Source organism: Gorilla gorilla, chromosome 2 (genome assembly GCF_029281585.2).
Source record: "Gorilla gorilla gorilla isolate KB3781 chromosome 2, NHGRI_mGorGor1-v2.1_pri, whole genome shotgun sequence".
NCBI classification, from domain to species: Eukaryota; Metazoa; Chordata; class Mammalia; order Primates; family Hominidae; genus Gorilla; species Gorilla gorilla.
Window position 1 is genome coordinate 76,148,464 of NC_086017.1, and position 27,107 is coordinate 76,175,570.

The window sequence follows — 27,107 nt, forward strand, 5'->3', positions numbered from 1 at the left end:
TCGATCGTAGGTTTGGTCTTTTCACATAGCCCGATATTTCTTGGAGGCTTTGTTCATTCTTTTTCATTATTTTTTCTCATCTTGTCGTCACACTTTATTTCATTAAGTTGATCTTCAGTCTCTGATATCTTTTCTTCTGCTTGATCGATTCGGCTATTGATAACTTGTGTATGCTTCACGAAATTCTCGTGCTGTGTTTTCCAGCTCCATCAGGTCATTTATGTTCGTGTCTAAACTGGTTATTCTAGTTAGCCGTTCCTGTAACCTTTTATCAAGGTTCTTAGCTTGCCTTCATTGGGTTAGAACATGCTCATTTAGCTCCGAGGAGTTTGTTATTACCCACCTTCTGAAGTGTAGTTCTGTCTGTTTTTCATACTCATTTTCTGCCCAGTTTTGTTCCCTTGCTGGTGAGGAGTTGTGATTGTTTGGAGAAGAGGTATTCTGGTTTTTGGAGTTTTCAGCATTTTTTTGGTGGTTTTTCCTCATCTTCATGGATTTGTCTGCCTTTGATCTTTGACGCGGATGACTTTTGGATAGGGTTTTTGCGTGGGTGTCCTTTTTGTTTTTGTTGATGTTATTGCTTTATGTTTGTTAGTTTTCCTTCTAACAGTCAGGCGCCTCTGCTGCAGGTCTGCTGGAGTTTGCTGGACGTCCATTTCAGACCCTGTGTGCCTGGGTATCACCACCAGAGGCTGCAGAACAGCAAAGCTTGCTGCCTGCTCCTTCCTCTGAAAACTTCGTCCCAGAGGGGCACATACCAGATGCCAGCTGGAGCTCTTTTTTATGAGGTGTCTGTTGAACCCTCCTGGGAGGTGTCTCCCCATCAGGAAGCGTGGGGGTCAGGGACCCACTTGAGGAGGCAGTGTGTCCCTTAGCAGAGCTTAAGTGCTGTGCTGCGAGATCCGCTCCTCTCTTCAGAGCTGGCAGACAGGAACAGTTAAGTCTGCTGAAGCTGTGCCCACAGCTGCCTGTTCCCCCAGGTGCCGTGTCTTACGGAGATGGGAGTTTTATCTATAAGCACCTGACTGGGGCTGCTGCCTTTCTGTCAGAGATGTCCTGCCCAGGAGGCAGTCTAGAGAGGCAGTCTGGCTACGGTGGCTTTGCAGTGGGTTCTGCCCAGCCCGAACTTCGCCGCAGCTTTGTTTACACTGTGAGGGGAAAACCACCTACACAAGCTTCAGTAATGGTGGATGCCCTTCCCCTAACCAAACTCAGTCACCCCAGGTCGACTTCAGAATGCTTTGGTGGCAGCAAGAATTTCAAGCCAGTGGATCTTAGCTTGCTGGGCTCTGGGGGGGTGGGACCTACTGGGCAAGATCACTTGGCTTCCTGGCTTCAGCCCCCTTTCCATGGGAGTAAACAGTTCTGTCTCACTGGGGTTCCAGGTGTCACTGGGGTATGAAGAAAAAAAAAAAAACAAAAAAAAAAAACTCCTGCACCTAGCTCTGGCCAAACAGCCGCCCAGTTTTGTGCTTGAAACCCAAGACCCTGGTGGCGTAGGCACTAGAGGGAATCTCCTTGTCTGTGGGTTGCGAAGACTGTGGGAAAAGCATAGTATTTGGGCTGGAATGCACCATTCCTCATGACACAGTCCCTCAAGGCTTCCCTTGTTTAGGGGAGGTAGTTCCCTGGCCCCTAGTGCTTCTCGGGTGAGGCAACACCCCACCGTGCATCTGCTTGCCCACTGTGGGCTGCACCCACTGTCTAACCAGTCCCATTGAGATGAACCGGGTACCTCAGTTGGAAATGCAGAAATCACCCGCCTTCTGTTTTGGCCGTGCTGGGAGCTACATACCGGAGCTGTTCCTATTCAGCCATCTTGCCAGATCCCCCTGTTTGTTTGTTTGTTTTTCATGTAAATATAAGGTCCTTGTAGACTCTGGATACTAGACCTTTGTCAGATGGATAGATTGCAAAAATTTTCTTCCACTCTGTAGGTTGCCTGTTTGCTCTGATGATAGTTTCTTTTGCTGTGCAGAAGCTCTTTAGTTTAATTAGATCCCATTTATCAATTTTTGCTTTTGTTACTATTGCTTTTGGCGATTTTGTGATGAAACTTTCGCCTGTGCCTGTGTCCTCAATGGTATTGCCTAGATTTTCTTCTAGAGTTTTTATGGTTTTGGGTTTTACAGTTAAGTCTTTGATCCATCTTGAGTTAATTTTTATATAAGGAAGGGGTCTAGTTTCAGTTTTCGCATATGGCTTGCCAGTTCTCCCAGCACCGTTTATTAAATAGGGAATCCTTTCCCCATTGCTTGTTTTTGTCAGGTTTCTCAAAGTTCAGATGGTTGTAGATGTGCCATCTTATTTCTGAGTTCTTTATTCTATTCCATTGGTCTATGTGTCTGTTTTTGTAGCAGTACCATGCTGTTTGGGTTATTGTAGCCTTGCGGTATATTTTGAAGTCCAGTAGCATGTTGCCTCCAGCTTTGTTCTTTTTGCTTAGGATTGTCTTGGCTGTATGAGCTCTTTTTTCATTCCATATGAATTTTAAAATAGTTTCTTCTGATTCTGTGAAGAATGTTAATGGTAGTTTAATGGAAATAGCATTGAATCTATAAATTACTTAGGGTGGTATGGCCATTTTTGTGATACTGATTCTTCCTATCCATGAGCATGGAATGTTTATCCATTTGTTTGTGTCCTCTCTGATTTCCTTGTGCAGTGGTTTGTAGTTCTTCTTGAAGAGATCCTTCACGTCCCTTGCTAGCTATATTCTTAGTTATTTTTTTCTCTTTGTAGCAGTTGTGAATGGAAGTTCATTCATGATTTGGCTCTCTGCTTGCCTGTAGTTCGTGTATAGGAATGCTTGTGACTTTTGCATGTTGATTTTGTATCCTGAGACGTTGCTGAAATTGCTTAAGAAGCTTGTGGGCTGAGACAGTGGGGTTTTCTAGAAAGAGTATCATGTCATCTGCAAACAGAGACAATTTGACTTCCTCTCTTCCTGTTTGAATCCTTTATTTCTTTCTCTTGCCTGATTGTCCTGGTCAGAACTTCCAATACTATGTTGAATAGGAGTGGTGAGAGAGGGCATCCTTCTCTTGTGCTGGTTTTCAAAGGGAATGCTTCCACCTTTTGCCCATTCAGTATGATACGCGCTGTGGGTGTGTCCTGTATAGCTCTTATTATTTTGAGGTATGATCCATCAATACCTAGTTTATTGAGACATAACATGAAAGGATGTTGAGTTTTACTGAAGGCCTTTTCTGTGTCTATTGAGATAATCATGTGGTTTTTGTTTTTGGATCTGTTTATGTGATGAATTATGTTTATTGTTTTGCGTATATTGAACCAGCCGTGCATCCTGGGGATGAAGCCGACTTGATCGCGGTGGATAAGCTTTTTGATGTGCTGCTGTATTTGGTGTGCCTGTATTTTATTGAGAATTTTTACATTGATGTTCATCAGGGATATTGGACTGAAGTTTTGTTTTTTGTTGTTGTATCTCTGCCAGGTTTTGGTATCAGGATGATGCTGGCGTCATAGAATGAATTAGGGAGGAGCACTTCCTTTTCAGTTGTTTGGAATACTTTTAGAAGAAAGAGTATCAGCTCCTGTTTATATTTCTGGTAGAATTCAGCTGTAAAACCATCTGGTTCTGGCTTTTTTTTTTTTTTTAGTTATTTATTACTGCCTCAATTTCAGAACAGATTATTGGTCTAGTCAGGGATTCAAATTCCTTTTGGTTCATTCTTGGGAGGGTTTATGTGTCCAGGAATATATCCATTTCTTACAGATTTTCGAGTTTGTTTGCATTGAGGTGTTTATAGTATTCTCTGATCATTGTTTGTATTTCTATGGGGTCACTGGTGATATCCCCTTTATCACTTTTTATTGTGTCTGTTTGATTCTTTTCTTCTTTATTAGTCTAGTTAGTAGTCTATTTTTATTAATATTTTTTAAAAACTAGCTCCTGGATTCTTTGATTTTTTTTTTTTTGAAGGGTTTTTCATGTTTATCTCCTTCAGTTCTGCTCTGATCTTTGTTATTTCTTGTCTTCTGCTAGCTTTGGGGTTTGTTTACTCTCGGTTCTCTAGTTCTTTTAGTTGTGATGTTAGGCTGTCAGTTTGAGATCTTTCTAACTTTTTGATGTAGGCATTTATTGCTATAAATTTCCCTCATAATGCTGCACATCTGTGTCCCAGAGATTCTGGTACGTTGTTTCTTTGTTCTTACTGATTTCAAATAACTTCTTGATTTCTGCCTTAATTTCATCATTTAGCCAGTAGTCTCAGAAGCAGGTTGTTCAATTTCCATATACTTTTGTGGTGTTGAGTGGGTTTCTTCATCTTAAGTTCTAATTTGATTGCATTGTGGTCTAACAGACTGTTTGTTATGATTTCAGTTATTTTGCATTTGCTGACAAGTGATTTTCTTCCAATTGTGCGATCAGTTTTAGAGTGCCATGTGGCACCGAGAAGAATGTATATTCTGTTGTTTTTGGGGAGAGAGTTCTGTAGGTATCTATCAGGTCCACTTGATCCAGAGCTGAGTTCAGGTCCTGAATATCTTTGTTAATTTTCTGTCTCAATGGTCTATCCTTGATAGCAGGGTACTAAAGTCTCCCACTATAATTGTGTGGGAGTCTAAATCTCTTTGTAGGTATCTAAGTACTTGTTTTATGAATCTAGATGCTCCTGTATTGGGTCCATATATATTTAGGATAGTTAGCTCTTCTTCTTGATTTGAGCCCTTTACCATCATGTAATGCCCTTCTTTGTCTTTTTTTGATGTTTGTTGGTTTAAAGTCTGTTTTGTCAGAGACTAGGATTGTAATGCCTGCTTTTTTCTGTTTTCCATTTGCTTGGTAAATTTTTCTCCATCCTTTTCTTTTGAGCCTATTTGTGTCTTTGCATGTGAGATGGGTCTCTTGAATACAGCACAGCAATGGATCTTGACTCTTTATCCAGTTTGCCATTCTGTGCCTTTTAATTGGGGGCATTTGCCCATTTACATTTAAGGTTACTATTGTTATGTGTGAATTTTATTGTTTCATCGTGATGCTGGCTGATTATTTTGCAGACTTGTTTATGTAGTTGCTTTATCATGTCACTGGCCTGTGTACTTCCGTGTGGTTTCCTAGTGGTTGGTAATGGTTTTTCCTTTCCATATTTAGTGCTTCCTTCAGGAACTCTTGCAAGGCAGGCTTGGTGCTGATGAATTCCCTCAGCATTTGCTTGTCTGAAAAAGATTTTATTTCTCCTTTGCTTATGAGGCTTACTTTGGCCAGATACGAAATTCTAGGTTGGAAATTCTTTTGTTTAAGCATGTTGAATATCAGCCCCTAATGTCTTCTGGCTTGTAGGGTTTCTGCTGAGAGGTCTGCTCTTAGTCTGATGGGCCTCCCTGTAGAGATGACCGGCCTTTCTCTCTGGCTGCCCTTAACATTTTTTTTTTTCTTCATTTCAACCTTGGAGGATCTGATGATTATGTGTCTTGGGGTTGATATTCTCATGGAGTATCTTCCTGGGGTTCTCTGGATTTCCTGAATTTGAATGTTGGCCTGTCTTGCTAGGTTGGGGAAGTTCTCCTGGATGATACCCTGAAGTGTGTTTTCCAACTTGGTTCCATTCTCCTTGTCTCTTTCAGGTACCCCATCAGCTGTAGGTTTGGTTTTTTAACATAATCCCGTAGTTCTTGGAGGTTTTGTTCATTCCTTTTTTTCTAATCTTGTCTGCCTGTTTCAGCAAGATGGTATTCAAGTTCTGATATCTTCTCTTCCACTTGGTCTATTCAGCTGTTGATACTTGTGTTTGCATTGTGAAGGTCTCATGTTGTGTTTTTCAACTCCATCAGGTCGTTTATGTTCATCTCTAAACTGGTTATTTTGGTTAACATCTCCTGTAATGTTTTATCATGGTTCTTCACTTCTTTGCAGTGAGTTAGAACACACTCCTTTATCTCAGCAAAGTTCATTACTACCCATCTTCTGAAGCCTTCTTCTGTCAATTCACCCATCTCAAGCCTCGGCCCAGTTCTGTGCCCTTGCTGGAGACATGCTGCGATTATTTGGAGGAGAAGAGGCCCTCTGACTTTTTGAGTTTTCAGCATTTTTGCATTGATTCTTTATCATCTTCATGGGTTTATCTACCTTTGATTTTGAGGCTGCTGACCTTTGGATGGGGTTTTTGTGGGGTCTTTTTTGTTGATGATGTTGTTGTTGTTGCTTTCGGTTTGTTTTTCTTTTAGCAGTCAGGCCCCTCTTCTGTAGGACTACTGCAGTGTGCTGGGGGTCCATTCTAGACCCTATTCTCCGGGGCCGCTCCCGTCCCTGGAGGTATCACCAGGGGAGGCTGCAGACCAGCAAAGATGGCAGCCTGCTCCTTTCTCTGGGAGCTCTGTGCCAGAGAGGCACTGACCTGATGCTGGATAGAATGCCCTTGTATGAGGTGTCTGCAGGCTTTTGTCAGGAGGTCTCACCCAGTCAGGAGGAGTGGGATCAGGGACCCACTTAAATAAGCAGTCTGGCTGCCCGTTGGCAGAGTGGGTGTGCTGTGCTGTGGGGAATCCCCCTCATCCAGGCTGCCCTGACTCTCCAGAGCCAGCAGGCATAAAAGACTAAGATTGCTTATCCATGATACCACAGCCGCCCCTCCTCTCAGGGGCTCCTGTCAGGGATATCAGAGTTCTGTCCATAAACCCCTGGCTGGGGATGCTGAAATTCCCACAGAGAGGCACTACCCAGCGAGGAGGAGTGGATCGGGGTCCTGCTTAAAGAATCAGTCTGGCCAAGAACTGACCCAGCCGCTGTACTGTGATGTGGGGAGTTGCTCCTGGTCCAAACCACCCGGTCTTGCTGGCACTGGTGGCAGGGGAAAACAGCCAACTGGAGCTGCAGTGATGGCGGCTGCCCCTTTTCCTCAGGAACTCAGTTGTCTTAGTCTCAAGCCTGGTGTGCTGGCTGGTGGGGATTTCAAGCCAGTGGATTTTAGCTCTTGGGGTTCTGTGGGAGTGAGGTCACTTGGCTCCCTGGCTTCAGCCCCCTTCCCATGGGAGTGGACAGATGTCCTGCCTCACTGGGGTTCCCAGAGCTGGAGTATGCCAATACTCCTGTGTCTCAGTGTCTGCTCGAGACACCACCCTCCTGAGCAGCTGCCGTGATTCTGCACAGTTCTGTGCTTAGGACCCAAGGCCCTGGATGCATGGGCTCACGAGGGGGACCTGCTGATCTGTGGATTGCAAGAATCTGTGGGAAAAGCATGGCTTTCAGGGAGGGGTAGCACAATCCCTCACTGCCTGCCTTGACCAGGGGAGGGAGCCCCCTTTCCCCCTGCTGCCCTGTGAAGCTCTCGTGTGGGCCCTTGCTCCAGCCTGCCTTTCCTTGCTCCCCATGGGTCATGCCAACTGCCTCGTCAGTCCCAATGAGAGAACCTTGGTACCTCAGTTGAAGATGCAGAATTCACTCACCATTTTTGTCCTTCTCGGTGGAAGCCACGGAGCAGAGCTGTTTCTGTTCAGCCATCTTGGCTGCACCTGACTTTTATTTATTAAAAAAAAAAAAATTTTTTTTTTTTTTTTTTTTTTTTTTTTTGAGACAGGCTGGGAGACTCTGTCACCCAAGCTGGAGTGCACTGTCTCATCATAGCTCACTACAGCCTCGAAGTCCTGGGCTCAAGTTACTCATGCTTCATATAGCTGGGACCATAGATAATGCACCACCACATACAGCTATTTAAGTTTTTTTTATAGAGATGGGATCTCTCTTTGTTGCCCAGGCTGGTGTCTAACTCCTGGACTCAAGCGATCCTCCAACCTTGGCCTCCCAAAGTGCTGGGATTACAGACACGAACCACCACACCCAGCCTCAAAGGACTTTTAGATTGACAAATTTGAGTTACATTGCCCGTATTGTGACTTACGCTATACTTACCAACTTTCACTTGACACTGATATTTTCTAAATGCATAAGGCTATAGAACAAACAGTAAAGGCAAAGTCACAGCCATCCTTGAGAAACTTAGTTTTGAGGTGAGAAATCAGGAGTTAGCATCACTTAAATCAGGTTAGAGTTTGTAGAACCAAAGTTACTGAAGTAGAGAAGTGTATATGATGGCATAGCTCATTACACATTTCCTGTATATTAGGAGCCTCATTATATAATTGTTTTTTTTTCTGTCTTTTTAACGTACCCAAAGTATTGAAAGTCGAGGGAGTGCCAGAGACAAGTAAGATTATGTTCGTTGGGAAATTCATATTATGGCTATGAAAATAACTATAGGCAGAGATACCATACCAGTATATAATGCATCCTGCTGGTCTGTTTTATCCCATTAAGAAACTTCGTGTGCTTTTATTAGGAGGTTTATTTTTCTTATGACTGGGGGAAACAAAATTGGATAATTTACCTTTGAAACAGGGTTGCTTATCTAGCATTCTTATACATTCCTTATCTATTATTAGTGAGCTTGTTTACTGTGACTATTTCTGCCTTTCAAAGTTGATCTGATTAAATTTGGTTAAAATTATTGTCTAATCTTCCATTAGCTGTTTTTCTTTGTGAGCATGTAAATACTGTAGACAAAACAAAAAAATATGATACATCTTTATAACTTAAGGGGTCAGCTAAACTGAAATCAAAGTACTGTGACAGCAATTAAATCTTTTTTTTTTTTTTTTTTTTTGAGATGAAGTTTCACTCTTGTTGCCCAGGCTGGAGTGCAATGGTGTGATCTCGGCTCACCGCAACCTCTACTTCCCAGGTTCAAACGATTCTCCTGCCTCAGCCTCCCGAGTAGCTGGGATTACAGGCACACACCACCACGCCTGGCTAATTTTTTAGTAGAGACGGAGTTTCTCCATGTTGGTCAGGCTGGTCTCAAACTCCCAACCTCAGGTGATCCGCTGCCTCAGCCTCCCAAAGTGCTGGAAAGCAATTTAATGTTTAGTGGGCTTTTAGACAAATAATTGAGACTAAACTTTGAATTAATTAAACTTGAGCTTTTTATGGTGGTATTTAATAAAAAATATATAAACTAAAATTTGTCGTTTTAACAATTTTAAGTGCCTAATAGCATTAATTACATTCAGTGTTGTGCAACCATGATCACTCTTTCTAAAATGTTTTCATCACTCCAGATACAAACTCTGTAACCATTAAGCAATAACTCCCCACTCTCCCCTCACCCCAGCCCCTAGTAACTTCTAATCCACTTTATGTCTCTGTGATTTTGCCTGTTCTAGTTATTTCATATCAGTGGACCAAGTGATATTTGTCCTTTGTGTTTGGCTTATTTCACTTAGCTCAGTGTTTTTAATGTTTATCCATGTTGTAGTTTGTGTCAGAACCCCATTCCGTCTTTGAATAATATTACATAGCATGGATATACTTCCTCCGTTGATGGTCACCCGGGTTGTTTCCATCTTTTGGCTCTTGTGAATAAGGCTGCTGTGAACAATGGTATGCAAGGTTCTGTCTGAGTTCCTGCTTTTAATTCTTTTGGGTGTATACCTGTAAGTGGAGTTGCTCAGTCATAAAGGAATTCTATTTTTAGCTGTTTGAGGAAGCCTCAAACTGTTTTCCACAGTGGCTGCACCATTTACACTCCCACCAGCAATGTATTAGGGTTCCAGTGTCTTGTCACCACTTGTTATTTTGTTTTTTCTTTTTAAATTATAGTCATACTAATAGGTGTGAAATGGTATGAACCAGTTGCATTTTTAAAAGTACGTTTAAGATAATTTGTTTATGAAATATTTAAACTTTGGTTAAAAGTGCCCTGAGTTCAACAGTTTTAAAAAATTGTCATATTTTAAAACATTTATATAATTGCTATGGTCTGAATATTTGTGTTCCCCCAAAATTCTTACGTTGAAGTTCCAACTTTCAAGATGATGGTATTAGGAGGTGTATGGCCTTTGGAAGGTGAATTAGGTCATGGGGGTGGAGGCCCCATGATGGGATTAGCATCTTTATAAAAAACACCTGAGAGAGAAAGAGAGCACATGCCAGAGACCCCACCTCTTTCATCACATAGTGTTACAGTGAAAAGACCAAGAGCATTATTAGCATAACCTGGGAACTTGATATTAATGCAAATTCTCAGGCCCTACCTAAATTGGAAGTCTGGTGCTAGGGCTTAGAATCTGTGTTTTAACAAGCACTTTAAATGATTATGATGCATGCTAACGTTTAAACCGTTCTCTGTATTTAGAGTTCTTTTCTTGTCTTTTATAGCATGATGAGAATCTATGCATCTTGGCTCAGTTGCAGTGTTGTCCCTTCTGGAAAGGTTCCCCCTCCCCCAGTCACCTCCTCCACTGGGCTCCCAGAGTGCGCTAGTATGGAGTGCTGATAGTTGGTTTGATGTTCCTTCCAGTTTGAGAAACCCTTCCGTGTAGGGATTTGTATCTCTTTTACTTCTTTATAAACCATCATGCTTAGCAAACTGTAGAGGTCTTTTAAAAGTTTGTTCAGTTGAATTGTGTGTCCAGTGGGTGGGGGACAGGGTACGTAAAGTAATTATAGGGAAGTAGAGATGAAGCAGGTTGATACTTGATTCATGGGGTTGTGAAAACAATGGCAAAAGTTGAGTTTACATTTTTCAAAAGTTTTCTTGGGGGGTCGTATTATGCTTTCTTGTTATATAGCTTTCTGCCTACTTTTTTTTTTTCTTATTTTGAGAGTGGTGTATGCTAGTTAGAATTCAGAAATATCAGGAGGAACTTTATCTTAGTCTGTTTTGTACTGCTATGACAGAATACCACAGACTGGGTAATTTATAATGAACAGAAATTACCTGTTCATTATCCTGGAGGCTAGGAAGTCCAAGATTGAGGGACCAAACTCGCCCTTTTATATGGAACTCTCTCCTCAGATAACAGCATTAAGCCATTCATGAGGGTGGTGCCCCCATGACCCAAGTACCTCCCATTCCACCCTGCCTCTCAACACTGCCACATTGGGGATCAAATTTCCAGCACATGAACTTTGGGGGACACATTCAAATCATAGCAAATTTGCTTTAAAATGCTTATAAGGTATGAAATGAACTTTGAAGATGAGTGTGGGGAGGTTCTGAGATGTTTCTGTTTTCACATTTAGGATACAGCAAAGTGTCTTTTAAGGAAGGAATCCTTTGTTATTAATTCACTAGTTTGATGCATGCTTTAGATTTTTAAAATATAGGACACTTTTACCCTGTGAAGTTTAAATATGTGACTAGTTAAAGATATTGAAGTTTTGGCACATATTTTCTCATTAAGCAATGAGATTCATATTTTCTAGTTTATGGGATAAAAATAAAAATTCAATCAGTGGTTGCTACAGTTTCAATCTCATTACAGCTGCAGTGGAGTTTTCTTATTACGACAAACCTCTTTTCAACCACAGATACACTTTTTAGCTTAGGCTTCACAAAGCCTCATGAATGAGGTTGCATTGGCATTGAGTATCTTGCCTTTAACAGACTTTTAGGACTTTATTTGTTTCCCACAATTTTCTGCATGTTTGTCTCAAATGAACTATAAAATGATTCAGTGACAACATGTGGTTTTAATAACAAACAAGCATGGGCAAATGAATGTAGACTTAGAATTTGAAGTTTTATACATATGCCATGGCTTCAACTTCTAACTAAATTTATAGCTCAGCACTCAGTCAGTGGTAAATTATCAGTTGCTAGATGGACATTTTCATTCTATACTTCAGTTATTTTGAGTGCCTGATATTGAAGACCACAGATCATTGATATAAAGAATTTTCTGCAAGTTTTTAATAGTATATTTATAGTTAGGTTTTGTGATCAAGTGGGAGCAAATTTCCCCCAATCTCTTTTTTACCTTCTTGGTTTTTAATTATTACAGTTTATATTGCATCAAAATGAAAATTTCAAGATAATCAAGTAAGGTATTATAAAACTTATTTCTTTGCAAAGGTTTCTATTGAAGGTGAGTCTTTTTGAAGTAGGAATGTACTATAGTAGCTGCTCTGAGCATTAGAAATAGGCATAGTGGAGATGCCTCTTTCCTCTCTGAGGTGGAAGAGCATGAGGCTACTAATGTGTGTAAATGCGGTCATTCCCTCAGATTGGGTGGGGCAATGGAAGGGGTGATGGAAGAGAGAGGGTTAGTAGATGCCACATTGGTATTGAGTGTCTTGCCTTTAACAGGCTTTGACTGAACTAAAACCACATTTTCCAGTCAACCTTATAGTGATAAAAATAATACTCTGGTCTTAATTAATGTACTATGTCTAAAATAATGTATTATATCAGTTATTGTAACCACCCAACAAGTTCTTGCCTGCTGCCCAGGCAGAGCCAATTTATCAAGACAAGGGAATTGCAATAGAGAAAGAGTTTAATACACGTAGAGCTGGGTAAATGGGAGACTGGAGTTTTATATTACTCAGCCTCAGTGAAAATTCAGAGGCTGGGATTTTTTAAAGATTGGCCTATAATCGCAGCACTTTGAGAGGCTGAGGCAGGTGGATTGGTTGAGCCTTAGGAGTTTGAGACCAGCTTGGGCAATGTGGTGAGATGCTGTCTCTACAAAAAGAAAAAAAATACAAAAATGAGCCGGGCCTAGTTGTGCGTGCCTGTAGTTCCAGCCATTTAGGGGGCTCTGGTGAGGGATGGCTTGAGCCTGGGAGGTCAAGGCTGCAGTGAACCTTGTTTGTGCCACTGCTCTGCAGCCTGAGTGACAAACTGAGGCCCTGTCTCAAAAAATAAATAAATCAGTTAAAATAAACATAGTTTTGACATACTGGGTGTGGTGGTGTGCGCCTGTGGTCCCAGCTGCTTGGGAGGCTGAGACAGGAGGATCTGTTGAGCCCAGGAGGTCTGGGCTGTAGAGCACTATGCCAATTGGGTGTCCACACTAAGTTCAGTATCAGTGTGATGACCTCCTGGAAGCAAGGACCACCATGTTGCCTAAGGAGGGGTGAACTGGCCCAGGTTGGAAACAGAGTAGGTCAGAACTCCCATGCTGATCAGTAGTGGGATAGTGCCTGTGAATAGCCGTTACACTCCAGCCTGGGCAATGAAAAAAAATGTGTGTTTTTAAGAAGACTCCCTGTTTGTTAAAAAATGTGTGTATGTGTGTTTGTGTGTGTGTGTGTGTGTGTGTAGTTTGACAGCAGGGGGCTAGGGAATGGGGAATGCTCTTTGGTTGAGTGAGGGATGTAATCCTATTGGATTGAAGCTGGTTTTCTTGCTGTCTTCTGTTCCTGAGTGGGATTGCAAAACTAGTTGAGGCAGATTTTATTGGTCTGAGTGATGCCAGCTGGTCTGTCAGAATGCAGAGTCTGAAAAATACCTTGAACACAAGTCTTAGGTCTTACAATAGTAATGTTATCCATGGGAGCAACTGGGGAGGTTAGGAATCTTGTGGCCTCTGGCTGCATGATTCCTGAGCCATAATTTCTAATCATGTGGCTAATTTGTTAGTTTTACAAAGGGGATCTGGTCCCTAAGCAAGGAGGGAGTTTGTTTCAGGGAGGGGCTGTTACCATCTTTATTTCAAAGTTAAACTCTGAACTAAATTCCTCCCAAAGTTAGTTTGGCCTACACCCAGGAATGAACAAGGGCAGCTTGGGAGGCTAGAAGCAAGATGGAGTTGGTTAGGTCAGATTTTTCTCACTGTCGTGATTTTTGCAAAGATGTTTTCATTATTAAAGTTCTTTTGTAAGCACAGTTTTTTTTTTTTTTTTTTTTTGGCCTTATATTCTCTGTCTTTTGGGAGAAGGAAAAAATCTTTTTTCTTTACTCTCTTACATTTAGTAGTTGGGGGCCTACAAATTATAGTGACAAAAGACAGAGTAGCAAGAGAAAAAATAGATTTGATGGTGTATATATGTACCCAGGAATTCACAAATAAATGTGACTCAAATAGACAGTTCGAATTTTGGGCTTATATACTATCTGATTAGGGGGTGGAGAGGGTCCTTCTGAGAGAAATTCAGATTGGATTTTTCTTTATGTTGGAGGATTGACAACCCTTGCCTTATCTTGGTCTCCTTCAGTGTTTCCACAATTCTAGTACAAGCATTTCCCTCAGAAGCATTCATGCAGCTTCAGTTTATGGGAGACGTAAGGCATATATTCAGTGAAAAATAAAAGATAGCCAGAATAAAAATCAAATACAAATTAAAGAAAGGTGAGGTGATGCACACCTATCTTGTTTATATAGTAGCTTAATGAGGTTTTGTAGACTGATTGATGGATGGATAGGTGGTCAGCTCATGGATTCATTTACGAAGGCATATTCAATCTTTCATATGTACCAGGTACTATGCATAGGGGAAACATCTGTTAAGAAGATCAGTGTGGGCCTTGCTTTTGCCTCTTGCCTAGTTCACAGTCTGGTAAATGAAACCAACGTTTTTTAATTAGAATGTAATGAGTGCTTTATAGGCGCTATGAGAATGTCTAAGTAGGACACCTGATCTAGTCTGGACCAGTTAATGGCATTTTCCTGAGGGTATGCTGTTGGGTCTGAGTTCTGATTTATGAATAGTAGCTAACTAGGTGATAAGGGGGTGCAGGGAAGGCCCAGCAGCCCAGGCAGAGGAATCATATGTAAGAAGGCCCCGGAGATAAGGCCAGTGTAGCGTAAAGCACCAAGGAGGGCCCAGTGGCTGGAAATGAGCCAGCGCATGCAGGGCCTCAAGACCATAGAAGGACATTTTCCTTCATCCTAAATGCAACAGAAAATCACTGAAGGTTTTATAAACAGAAGGTGATCAGTTTGGTCTGTTTTCTTAATGTTGCCTCTGGCTCCTCTGGAGAATGGATCGTGGTAGGGGAATAAAAAGAGGTTGAACAGAGATGAGTCGGGGTGTTGCAGTTGTCCGGGTGAAAAGTAATAGTAGCTTGGACTAGGAGTACATTAGGGAGAAATAGATTGAAGAAATATTTAGGAGAGCAAATTCACAAGATAGGATTGGCTGCTAGCTTCTGAAGAGAAATGAGGTGCCAAGAAGGATCCGCAGTTTTCTGACACAACCACCTGGATGCATAGTGACCATATTGGCTGAGCTCGGGAACCCAGGAGAAGGATAGGCTTTGGGGGTTGGGGCTTCAGCCTATGGGCTAGATTGCAGGACATACAGAGTGCCTGTGAAATAGCTAAGTGGAGATACTGAGTATCTACCCAAATCGAAAGGATATTCCTAGCACAGGAAAAAGAGGCCGGAATCTGGAAGACATTACGAAAAAAATCAAAGGTGGAAAAGGGGGAAATGTCCCTGCAAAGTTCTGAGGAGATGCATCCTCCCAAAGTGGCTCTTCTTCCTGAGGAGGGGTTGCCTGCCCTGGTAGAGTCCGCTGCTCTCCTTGAAGGAGTTAATACAGTTGTGGTGACAGCTTCTGCCCCAGAGGCTTTGCTGGCCTCTTGGGCCAGAATTGCAGCCAGGGCAGGGATGCCAGAGGCAGTGAATGGAATCTCCACAAGAGTGGTGTCAAGTGGCGTGTGCTCCACGGGAGAAGTCTCCCTGCAGACACAGATGGTTGGGTTCACCTCCAGTTTCATGCTGGACAAGCCTGGGTTCCCGAGAAGCAGGAAGGGAGAGTGAGTGCACGCACGCCTCTTGCTTCCTGCCTCCAATTTTCCACCCCCACACCCTGCAGACAGTATGTTGAGCCCCACATGTGTTCATAGGAACAAGATCTTCAGAAGCCTCCAGCGGAAAAAGAATACCAAGAAAAAGGGCACATCTCTGGTAATTAATGGCAGAAAGCCCGGACAGTCGAGTCTGTGGTGCTGCTGACAGGTGAACTCTGGTCCTCTCCACGCCTACTTATAGGCCATGCAGACTAGTGGGTTGCAGATGTTAGCCTAAGACCCTGGCAGTACCTGCTGCTTTGTGGTTTCAGGTAGAGACTCTCATGTTTAAAAATGGAAAAGCATTTTACAAATTACCATTTAATTCTAGTTAATACATAGAAAAAGTCATTCACACTACCCCTCTAAAATAGAATGACTTCTGCTCTTTTAGGTGGGAACTTCTTCAGCTAAGCATTGGGAACAGGTTGAGTGAAGAAACAGTAGTTTGTGCTCAATTTCCCTCCTCACAATACTGGTTATTTTAGGAGTTGCTCCATTCCAACTTGTATATTTCATAAATCGTAAAGTATTTTAAGTCAAAGAAAGGCCGTTAATATTCTCCCTCCCCAAAATGCATGATTTTTAATATTCAAAATAATGTTTTTCAAAGTTTTCTTAGTAACCTAAGATTTCTGTGGTTTGACTCCAGAATAAAAACACAAGGCACTTTGTCTGTATTATTTCCACTTATAATTGTTTTATATATTTCTGCTGTTAAAAATGTTTAAGATTGCTTCCCACTCATAAATATGTAATACATTGAACTTAAAATGTATTTATTAACCAGTTCTCCAAAAATAAAAATGAAACGTGCATATAAAATAATTCATTTGTTATATTTAGGGAACTGTATTCATTGCAATGTAAATAATTGTTAGTGTTCTTCACTGAAAGGATTAATCCAAAAAGGATGATTTTTTTTTCATGATTCATTTGCTTATTTTTTTGTTTATTAGTTGGTGGTATGGGTTGGATCATTTGTTTTAAAACCACTTGTTGTATGATTGACATACAAAAAGCTACACGTATTTAATGTATCAAATTGAGTTTAATTTGTAATTTTTTGTGTACTTCCTAAATTTATAGTCCTGTGAGTCTTAGTACAGATCTGTTTTTCACTTCTCCTGTGTTTTAATGTCTGTTTCCAACATTGTTTTATTATTACAAGTAGGGGATTTTTTTTTTGCCACTTTGATGAAGATACAAAATATAATGCGCTGAAAGGAGTGGCGGAATTGGAAAATTTGTAACCATCACGATATGGAATTAATAGGTTTGGGAAAGAATCCTCAAAAATGTTAAAGTGAAGGAGGAAAGTTTGTTAAGAAGCAAGATGGTTTTATGGTCTCAGTATTATTCCCTCCTGCCTGCCATTGGTTGTTGGTGGTCAGAATTGTTCAGTGTAATAAACAATACACACATTTTTCCCTTAAAAATGTTGTGCAGATTATTTTGTGTTTTGTTTAGTATTGTGATGATGATGCATTCTTTTGTAATGATATGAAAAGAGAATAAAAGTCCTATCAAGATGCAAATTCAACGAACAGGTTATTTCATACGGAAGGTGTTTCTTTATAGTTAGACTTCAACTACTTTCCCCATATAACTTGATTTAATATGAAAGCTGGTTCTGTGAGGCACTCCTCACGTGAATCAGTGTTAGACCTTCATAGTCATAAACTCAGAGCATGTGGTCCTAACACATTACCTACTAATAAATAGGAGATCAGCTGTGGACTCTAGATTTCCTCATCAGCTCACATATTTTTAAATGGTTTATTTTCATCCTCTTTCCTTTGAAGATAGGACTCTAAAAGGTCTGTCAGCTTATCCACTTCTGTTTCCTATTTAACAGTACCTCCATTCATCGACAGCTGCTAAAGTCATCTGTATTAAAAGATCTTTAAAGTCTCTCAGCATTCAAGAAATAACTTAGGCATCTTTTTAGAAGTATTATACATTTTTAATCAATAAAGCCTGTGTGTCTTGAACATTTCCTAGTTATCAGTAAAACACTTAGTTTCTCTTTATAAGATTTTCTTTTAATAAAATTACTTGCATTTCGACTTATGCCTTTAAGTTTCTATTTGTTGTCTAAATGGCACTATTTAAAGTGTTTTAAGAAATTTAATATTTCCTTATTGGATTAGGAGAACATATCTTTAAGGAAAAATTACCCTCTGAGCAGGTGATTTACAGTATTATTTTCTCCTGGCCAACCTTTTTAAAAATCCAAAATATGTGCCACCTAGCTTTTTAAAAGTTTCATTAGAATTAGTTATGTATTATGACATATTTGTGAAGTATGTAAAGTGCTTCAGACAGCACCTGGCACATTGTGATCACTAAGGCTTTGCCATTATTATTCTTACCTTGATTTTAAAGACGTGAAATATGGAGATGTGACATTTTTGGTTTTTACATTGGAATTTCATATTAAGTCGGTGGCCCTTTCAGTAAAATAAGAGCTTACTGTAAAGTTCTCTGCAAAAGATTTTCCATTTTCATATTTAAGTTGCATGCATACCATAATTTTTATTTCTCTCCTCTTGGAGTCTCTCTGTAAATTTCTTTTTAAAGTGTCATACTTAAGGACCTCTTCATTTTCTTAAAATTCTGCATCCTTCTGTTAATCAAACACATTTAGAAAGTCATTCAAATTTTATGCATGTAAGTGGTACTGAATTGGAAAACCAAAGGATTGTTTACCCCAGGAGCAAGTTGGAGTGTGTGCCTGCTTAATAATGAAAAACATTGTGATCAGTTTGCTTTTAACTAGTTCTCCCTTTTTTTTCCCCTATTTCCTTACCCCTAAGAATGAATATAAGTGTTGGACAATGTTGAGATCAGTTTCCATTAGAGTTTTAAAAGAAATTTTTCTATTATAAAGGAATTGGATATTTATTACATTTTTAAATGTAAGAAAATTGAAAGAAGAAAGGCACTAACAGACACAAAAAGACCATTAGTATTTTGTGACAGATGGTTCCAATTTTTTTCCTCCTACTTTATTCAGTTTTACTTATTTGTTTATTTATGAGCTAGAGCCTTGCTCCATCACTGTTACCTCGAACTCCTGGCCTCAATCCATCCTCCTGCCTCAGACTCCCAATGTGCTGGGATTATAGGCATCAGTTTCTCCAATGCATTTTAATGCTGATGTAGGTAGAGATTATAAATTAACTTCTAGATTTAAAAGCTATGGTATTGATCTTTATAACTGCTTTAGCATGTTTTTTGTAGGGATCTAATCCATCAATAAATAATTACAGAGAACCTCCTATGTGCCAGATGCTGTTCTAGGGGCTTTGATTCATTAGGACACCCTACTGTCACCCCATCCTTACCTTTATGCTTTCTGCTCATTTTTCAGTACACTCTTGACATCAGGAGCTTCCAGTAAGTTAGCCTGGCAGATAGGATGCAGTTTGTGTGAGAGAGCAAGCTGTCAAAAGTGACTCCAGGGTCTGGTTTGGCCTATACAACTGGGCCTATATAGTCATCTTTAAGATGGAGAAACTGTAGGTAGAGCAGGTTTGGGAGGAAGATTAGAAGTTGAGTTTGGACATGTTTAGTTTAAGATATCTATTAGACAACCTAATGGAAACACTGAGTAGACAGGGAAAAACACTGATGTTCCAATGAGATGTGACAACAGGTCAGCCAGAATTTTGCACAATTATTAGGATTATTTAAATGTTGTATATGTTATATATATGTGTGTGCGTGTTAAATGTTAGTGTACAACAGGAGTAGGATATATATAAAATATATTTCATGTGTGTCTGTTCATATCTGCATCTATATATTTCTGTGTATTCTACCTCTGTTGTAGGCAGTGTGCTTTATCCTAACTTGTGCCTTGAGATGTTAGCTAACAATGATAATATCTATATAAGTGATCCTTAAGTAAATAGACAAATGGTGGGGTGGGGGGAGTGGGTAGGCATTTTTTTTTGTCAGAATACACGAAGTTTGTAAACTGCTGAAACATCCACACAAACTTTTGCCCATTCAAAAAGTTAAATGAATGCCATGAATGATTCTGTCTATAAATTTTTTAAGTAACACTTCCTCAAATATGAAACTTTCTTATAAGAAAATTCTTTTGATACTGGAAGAACCACACTCATTTGCAAGGAATCAGATCCAAGATAAACTACCAGCTTATAGCTGTTTGTCCTTCAAGAACAGAATCCATGGGAAAATCTTGGTTACTCCTTTTCTTGGGTAGTGATTTGTGAGAGTTTGTATATCTCAGTCATTTTTTAAAACCTTAGATTTATTATTAATATAATTTAGATATTATTTACATATATGGAAACAATATCTCTTCTTGTAAGAGAGCCTTATTTAAAGTGCTTATTAATTATTGTTTAGTTTACATATCTATATATAACTCTGGTACTATGCTATATCTAAACTTCTGGGTTTTCTAGGGCAAAAGTAATTGTATGAGAGTGAGAAAAGTTTTTTCTTTCTCCCTTCCTCCCTTCCTTTTCCCGTGTTTCCACCAAGTTATTTTTTCTTTTACTGTATTCACCAGTACTCTTAAGGAATGTTGATTGATACTGCAAACAGTAGACATCCCTATGTAGTTTGAATTTGTATTTCATTTAACTGCTGTATTTTAGTTTGAGTATTGGTTTGTGATATACTATACTATTTTCATAAAGCATGGCTTTTGTCGTTACTTAATACGCTTTAAAAAATCCCATTTAGTCATTTTAACCTTTTAAATCTCATTTCCATGCCTATCCTTTTATTTCCAAGACTTCTTTGTTTTATGTGTGTGTTTTTTTTAAACAGAATATAGATAGCTCTTTTAATGGAATAATTTACTTTCTTCATGTGTCATATAGTTTTTTCTTGCTTTCTTTGCTGCATATTTTAACTTGCAGTTTCTTATATCTGGTTTTTGCTGGTTTGATCAATTTATTTTGGGTTTCTTTTTTAAAAAATGTCTTGTTACTTTGGAAATTCTACTGTATATTTCCATTCCATTAATGGTGACCTTTTCTTTCCCTGTACTCAGAAATGTTTATATGCCATTATTTAAAAATAAAACATGTGACTTTCCCCACCAACTTGTCTTTGCTATAATAACTTCTGTCTCCTGCTTACATCCCTCCTCAGTAAGGTGATAACTTTGGAATATTTTCACTTTCCTCTTGTTCTGCTTTCCCCACACCCAGCCAAAAAGTTTTTTTTTTTTTTTTTTGAGACAGAGTCTCGCTGTGTTGCCCAGGCTGGAGTGCAATGGCACGATCTTGGCTCGCTGCATCCCCTGCCTCCCAGGTCCAGGCAATTCTCCTGCCTCAGGCTCTTGAGTAGCTGGGATTACAGGTGCGCGACACCAAAAATTAGCCTGGCTAATTTTTGTATTTTTGGTAGAGATGGGGTTTCACCATGTTGGCCAGGCTGGTCTCGAACTCCTGACCTCAGGTGATCCACCTGCCTCTGCCTCCCAAAGTGCTGAGATTACAGGCGTGAGCCACCACGGCCTGCCTCCAGCCAAGAGGTTTAGCATGCACCTACTTCTACTGTGTTTAGCCCTTCTTCCAATGCTTTGATATTCCTTTGACAGTTTCATACTTTGAATTCAGTACTTAGCAGATAATACTTTTCCGTACATCTGTTTTGTTTCAAGTATTCTTATTTAGAATTTATTACGTGTTGCCATAACAATTAATAGTACTCATTTAGATTGAATATATATAACTACCATATTTCATAAAACTAAAGCCCTTTTTTTTTTTGCATTTTAGCACCTCTGGAATTGAGATGTGCCTTACAATTGATGATTTTCTAGAATTAGACTTACAAGTGTAATTTGGCAGCACTTGGATTTTCTTTTCTTATTTTTGTTGAGATGAGGTCTCACTGTGTTTCCCAGGCTGGTCTTGAACTCCTGAACTCAAGCCATCCGCCTGCCTTGGCCTCCCAAAGTGCTAGGATTACAGGCATGAGCCGCTGTGCCCAGCCAGTGCTTGAACTGTATTATCTGTCTAGTGGAATAGATACAGATACATGAAACTGTGTATCTATAGAGAAAGTAGGTGCAGGCACAGACAGGGTTTACTTCTTGCTGCTCTTGTCTCTCCTGTCCTTCCCCAGAGGTCTCTAATTCATTTGTCCCTCAATCAGAGATCTTTCTCAGGTGTTTTTCTATATGACATATGTGGGTGGTGTATTTTCTGAGTATCCATACGTACATTTTTTTTTCAGGACAAGTGACAGGTGTTGTGTTTGGGGTTTGCTACTTTTCTCTCAGTATTTTGCTAGAGCCATTGCTATGGCTTCCATTGTCGCGGGTGAGAAGTCTGATGCCTCTGATTTTTTTTTCCCGAAGTACTATGTTCTACCTACCTGTAAGCTTGTAAAAATATTTTCTTATAGAGTCGGGAATTTAGTAGGATGTGTCAAGATCTGTGTGTAGAATAACATGAGCTCTTTTAATCGGCAGACCAAGGTCTTTCTTTGGCCCAAGCAAATATTCTTCTGCTTTATTACTGCCTCTCCTCCGTCTTTTCATCTTTCTTCAGCTGGTACTGCTGTTCATCTTATTAGATCTGTCCTCCAAGTCTCTTATCTTTTCTGTCGTCATTTCTATTTTGTTGCTTTGAGCTGTTTTTTCCATTTGACCTTCCAGACCACAAATTTGGATCTTCGTCATGAGCCATTCTTTCCTTCATTTAATCTACTATATGGTTTATTTGGAAAATCATGTTTTTAGATGTGAGAAAGCTTCTCTCTGCTGTAGTTAAATCTCCCCAGTGTCCCTTAATTTTTCCGACTCATACTGGCCTTTCTCTCTCCAAGCACCTCTGTTTGATTTGGGGTTTATTCCCTTCATCTTGACCCCTGTCTTTCTGGATGCTCAGCCTCTTTATGTGTTGTTGTGTTTTCTTGGTCAGCTTATTAGGACCCAGGTCTGATTTTGGCCTCTAATGATTCAAGGAGATGTAGATGTTCTGCCTTCCCTGTTCCCCACCCAAGGGTCATCAGATCTCTGTGGGCCAGGCTTTTCTTAGAACCGTTAGTTTATGGTCCTTGTTCTAGGGTTCAAGGAGGCTTGTCTCCAGATACTTGCCCAGAACCTAGAAAAACAAAAAACAAACAAACAAAAAACACACACTCCAGTTCCCTCCTCTGTATTACAGAGAGTGCAAGTCTTCGCTTCCATTTAGCTGTCTGCAGGTCCCGGGGCTGTGTTCTGTTGCAGCAGACAGATTGAAAATGGTAATGGAGGTAAAGGGAGGTGAGTTTGTGTCTGACTCTTTCTGGAATCTTTTTGGGCCTAGATTTTTTATGTTTTCATTCCCTTAACAGTTGTGGATCTTTTATCTAGACTTAACAATAGTAGGTAAAACAGCATTTGGCATGGAAACTAGAAGACCTATAGGAGTGATATATTATTCTCAACCTTTTGCTTCTTTCTCTCTGAGAAGATTGATGATACTTCCCTGTCTGTTGCAGTGTGATTTGATTTGTTGTGTCTCCCTGTCGCATAGTCAGACTTGATTTTGAGACTTAGCCAATGGAGTATGAGTGGATGTATATCAGTTCTGAACAGAAGCTTTGTTTGTTTCTTTGTTTTGTTTTGTTTTGAGACAGAGTCTTGCTCTGTCACCCAGGCTGGAGTGCAGTGGCATGATCTCGGCTCAGTGCAGCCTCCATCTCCCAGGTTCCAGTGACTCTTGTGTCTCAGCCTCCCGAGTAGCTGGGATTACAGATGTGTGCCACCATGCCTGGCTAATTTTTTGTATTCTTAGTAGAGACGAGATTTTGCTTTGTTGGCCAGGCTGGTCTCGAACTTTTGGCCTTAACTGATCCACCGGCCTCAGCCTCCCAAAGTGCTAGGATTATAGGTGTGAATTACTGCGCCTGGCCCTGAGCGGAAGCTTTAGGAGGTGTAGCAGGTTTCTGTCATCCCTCTTGCTTCTACCTTTTGACTTGAGAATAGCATGTCCCAAATATGATCTTTTCTTCTGGATTGGATTCTGGGTAAGAAGACACTCAGGGCAAAAGCCACAGCTTTGAGGGCAGCCATAGCTAACCCAGAGCTAACATGTAATGTGACTGGGAAATACACGTGTGATGTATGCCACCGAGATTTGACGGTTGTGTTGTTACTGCAGCAAAGCTAACTGATAAAATCTGGTTTAATTTCTTGTTTCTCCTTTTATTAGCTGATACTTATTTCTCCTACCAACTTTAAAAATCTGTATCAGATCCTACATTCTATTTTCTATCTCTCCTGATTTATCTCTTAATTGGCTGATGTAAATGAACTGTTGTAATTAGGGTCAAACACTGATTACTTGTGGTAGAGTGTTTACAAGTTATATAATAGGTTCCAACCTGTGTAACAACTGGGGAAAAAAACAGTAAATTGGGGGCAGTGTCTTGTGGCTGTTAATTGCCCATTTATTAAATGCCCTAAATTCTGCTCCAAATTATGGTTGTGAAGCATGGCTTTTCTTTAAATGTATAAAGCAGATTATTTGTAGATCTCAACATCTGGATGGTGGTGCTGTTTTCTATTATCATAAATAAGAATTAATGGGGAAAGCATTTATGGAGTGACTTTACAGAGTTGGGAATTCCTGGGATGTGTATATGTGCATATTTATCTGGCCTGTTGGATTAACTGACGAATAATTGTAAAGAATGGGATTTATTTTTGTGTTTTATCCTTTTTGTATATAATTGATATTCACTTTTCTTTGGTCTTAGTATTCTGCTCTCAACACACTGTTCTAACAAATATTGTAAATCAGCAGTAGATGAGTAGAAACAGTAATATTATTCCTTGGACCATGAGCCACAAGACCCGGATTCTCCCCTAACTCTTTTAGCCTTATCCCCTCCCTTTTGTTCGTCCCTTTCTTTGCCTTTCCTCCATTCACTGATGTAAGAAATATGTATCGAGTGTCTTGTTAGGTGAGTTGCTGGATGTGATGAGAAGTAAGCCAGACACCTCCCCTGCCTGCCTTATCAAGCTTACTGTCTTCTCTTCTGTTCCTCAGCTCCTTCTGTCTTCCGACCATACAGCAGTATAAATTGGTCCATGCTGCATTACTACTAAGCCTCCTGGTTGCCATCTTTTGTTAACAGGGCTGCTTTCAAAGGTGCTTTTAATACTGGGTTGTTTTGGGAAAGTAGGTGGTGGTGGGGAGGGAGGGAGGGAGGAAGGAAGGAGAGTAGATGAGTAGGCAGGTGAGAAAGGAGGAAGCTATGGAGCTGTTCACAGGGCCTTAACCACCCAACAAGCTGCTTTTTATTAATGTTTTTCATGATTCTTTTCTAATTGTAATTTTGCATAAATGCACAGAGGATGTATCTATACAAGTGATTTGAATATTAGATGAGAACCTTTCTTGTTCCTGGCTAGGTTTTAAAATTTTATTTTTTAGAATTTGGGAAGCCATCAATTAAAACATCTTTGGTACCAGAAAAATTGCTCAGAAATAGGGAAAGCCTGGATAAATAAGCATATGCCTTTGTTAACAAGGACATTTGATAGAATAATAAGTAAAATAAAATCTACCTTTTATTGTTGTGTTTCTTGATGCATTGGTCATTCATTTTTCCTCTCCCCTCTTTGTTGTCTCAGTAAAGAGATGCTAAAATGTGCTGCTGAAAGGGAAGGAAAGTTGGGGGTGGGAAAGACAATGGAACTGTACACAGTGATGTCATTCTCAGCTGCAAGAAAAAAAATCTTAAGGCAACCGGATTATATTTGATAAAAGATTAAAGTTGCATGCAAATTCGAACTAAAAACATCTGTTTCCTGACCCTGTGCGAGTTCTAACGTTTTGATAGGAATTCTGGTTTGGAATTTCTGAGTCTTAAGTTTACCTTCCTCAACTACTGCCTGGCCATTTTCTTAAAGGACTGAAGTCACCACTGCTTAACATACTGGAAATGACTGTGAATAACCAAAAATGAACTTCTTGGATTGCTTCTTACATACAAGAAGTTTTCAGGTTTCATGAACGAGAATCATCCTGATTGCCGAGTGACAATTTTAAAAATTGTGGTGTGATACAGAGTTCATTCCAGGAAGCCAATGAAAATAAGTGGAACATATGTATATGTGTGTATGTGTAGAATTAGTAATAGATTTTTAAAAACTTTTCAAGTGTTCCTGCTTTTATTAAGAACCTCAACTAGCAAAAATTGTTCCTTTTTAAAACTTTATTTTTAGGTGAGGTACAACTTGTATCTACTGTGACATCGTATTTTATATTTTGCTAAATCAGACGTGTTGGAAAATCTTGATACCATAATTGCAATGTATCAGTACTGCTTACAGACTCCTGGAAATAGGATGAAATCTAAAAGCAAATATTGAACATTAGCTAGGGGATCAGTTTAAATTGAATTTTGCATTACAGTCACTCACTTCAACTGTGAAAGCCAGTGTAATTTTGTGATTTTTATTTTGACTGATTTGTTGAACTTGATACCTAACAGCAGCAGATTTCTTTGTGTTCTGATACACCCAGATGTTCACACTGGGCATTTTCTAAGGATGACTGTACTGTGGAAATGTTAACGCTGGGTATTAGCCTACCATGTTAGTGTGAGGTATGTTGAGGAATATTTACAGTCTGTATGATACAGCTAGAATGTCCTACACATTAGAAATGATTGATTAAACAAAAGTTGTGTTTTATGAGGAAGAAAAATAGAAATAAGCCGTCAGTGAGGGACCGTTATATATTATGAAATTCTGTGCATTAGAAAGAATGATAGATCTATTAATATATTAATCAACATGGAAATATCTAAGATATTGTTTAGGGGGAAAAATCAAATTTTGGAACACATGCTAATGTTTAAAACAAAATAAACCCCCAGAAATTAAAACCTAAAACTAAATGTGTTGAGATAAATCAGAAGATTTATTCCAAATTGTTAATGACAGTTAACTTTGGTTGAACTTCTGTATATTAATTTTAATAATGCAAGTGTAGTCATGCTTTACACATACACTTACTTTTTATTATGGAAAATTTCAGATGTACACAAAGTAAACAGAGTTTATAATATAATGAACCATGCAGTACCCATCGCCAACCTGCAAAAGCTATCAATATTCTGCCATTTTTATTTCATTTATGTCTATGCTCATTCTTCACCTTGACTACTATTATATTTTTTACAGTACATTTTTAGGTAAAATTCATATATATTGAAATGCACAAATTGTATATGTATACTTTTGACAAATGTATAGTCATGTAATCCATATCCTTATGATATTGAATATTTCCCTATTCCCAGAAAGTTCTCTCATCTTCAGTCCCATTCTGCCTGTCTAGGTTATTTTTGCCTTTTCTGGAATTTTATATGAATAGAATCATATAGTCTGCACTCTTTTTGTTTCTTCTTTTGCTCAGTATAACCTGTGTAAGGGTTGTCCATGTTACAGCAATGTATCAATAATTTTTTTCATTGTATTACTAATATTCCTTTATATGAATACACCACAGTTTGTTTAGCCCTTCTCTTATTGATGGACGTTAGCTGTTGTGATTAAAGCTGTTGTG

At 39.5% G+C, this 27,107-nt stretch overlaps 1 protein-coding gene and 1 pseudogene across 2 annotated transcripts in view; both read left to right on the plus strand.

The window, feature by feature from the left end:
- SLC25A26 (solute carrier family 25 member 26) overlaps positions 1 to 27,107 on the plus strand; it is a 158,555-nt gene that overhangs the window by 91,710 nt on the left and 39,738 nt on the right. The window lies entirely within an intron of this gene.
- On the plus strand, positions 14,769 to 15,717 carry LOC109026072 (developmental pluripotency-associated protein 4-like; annotated as a pseudogene).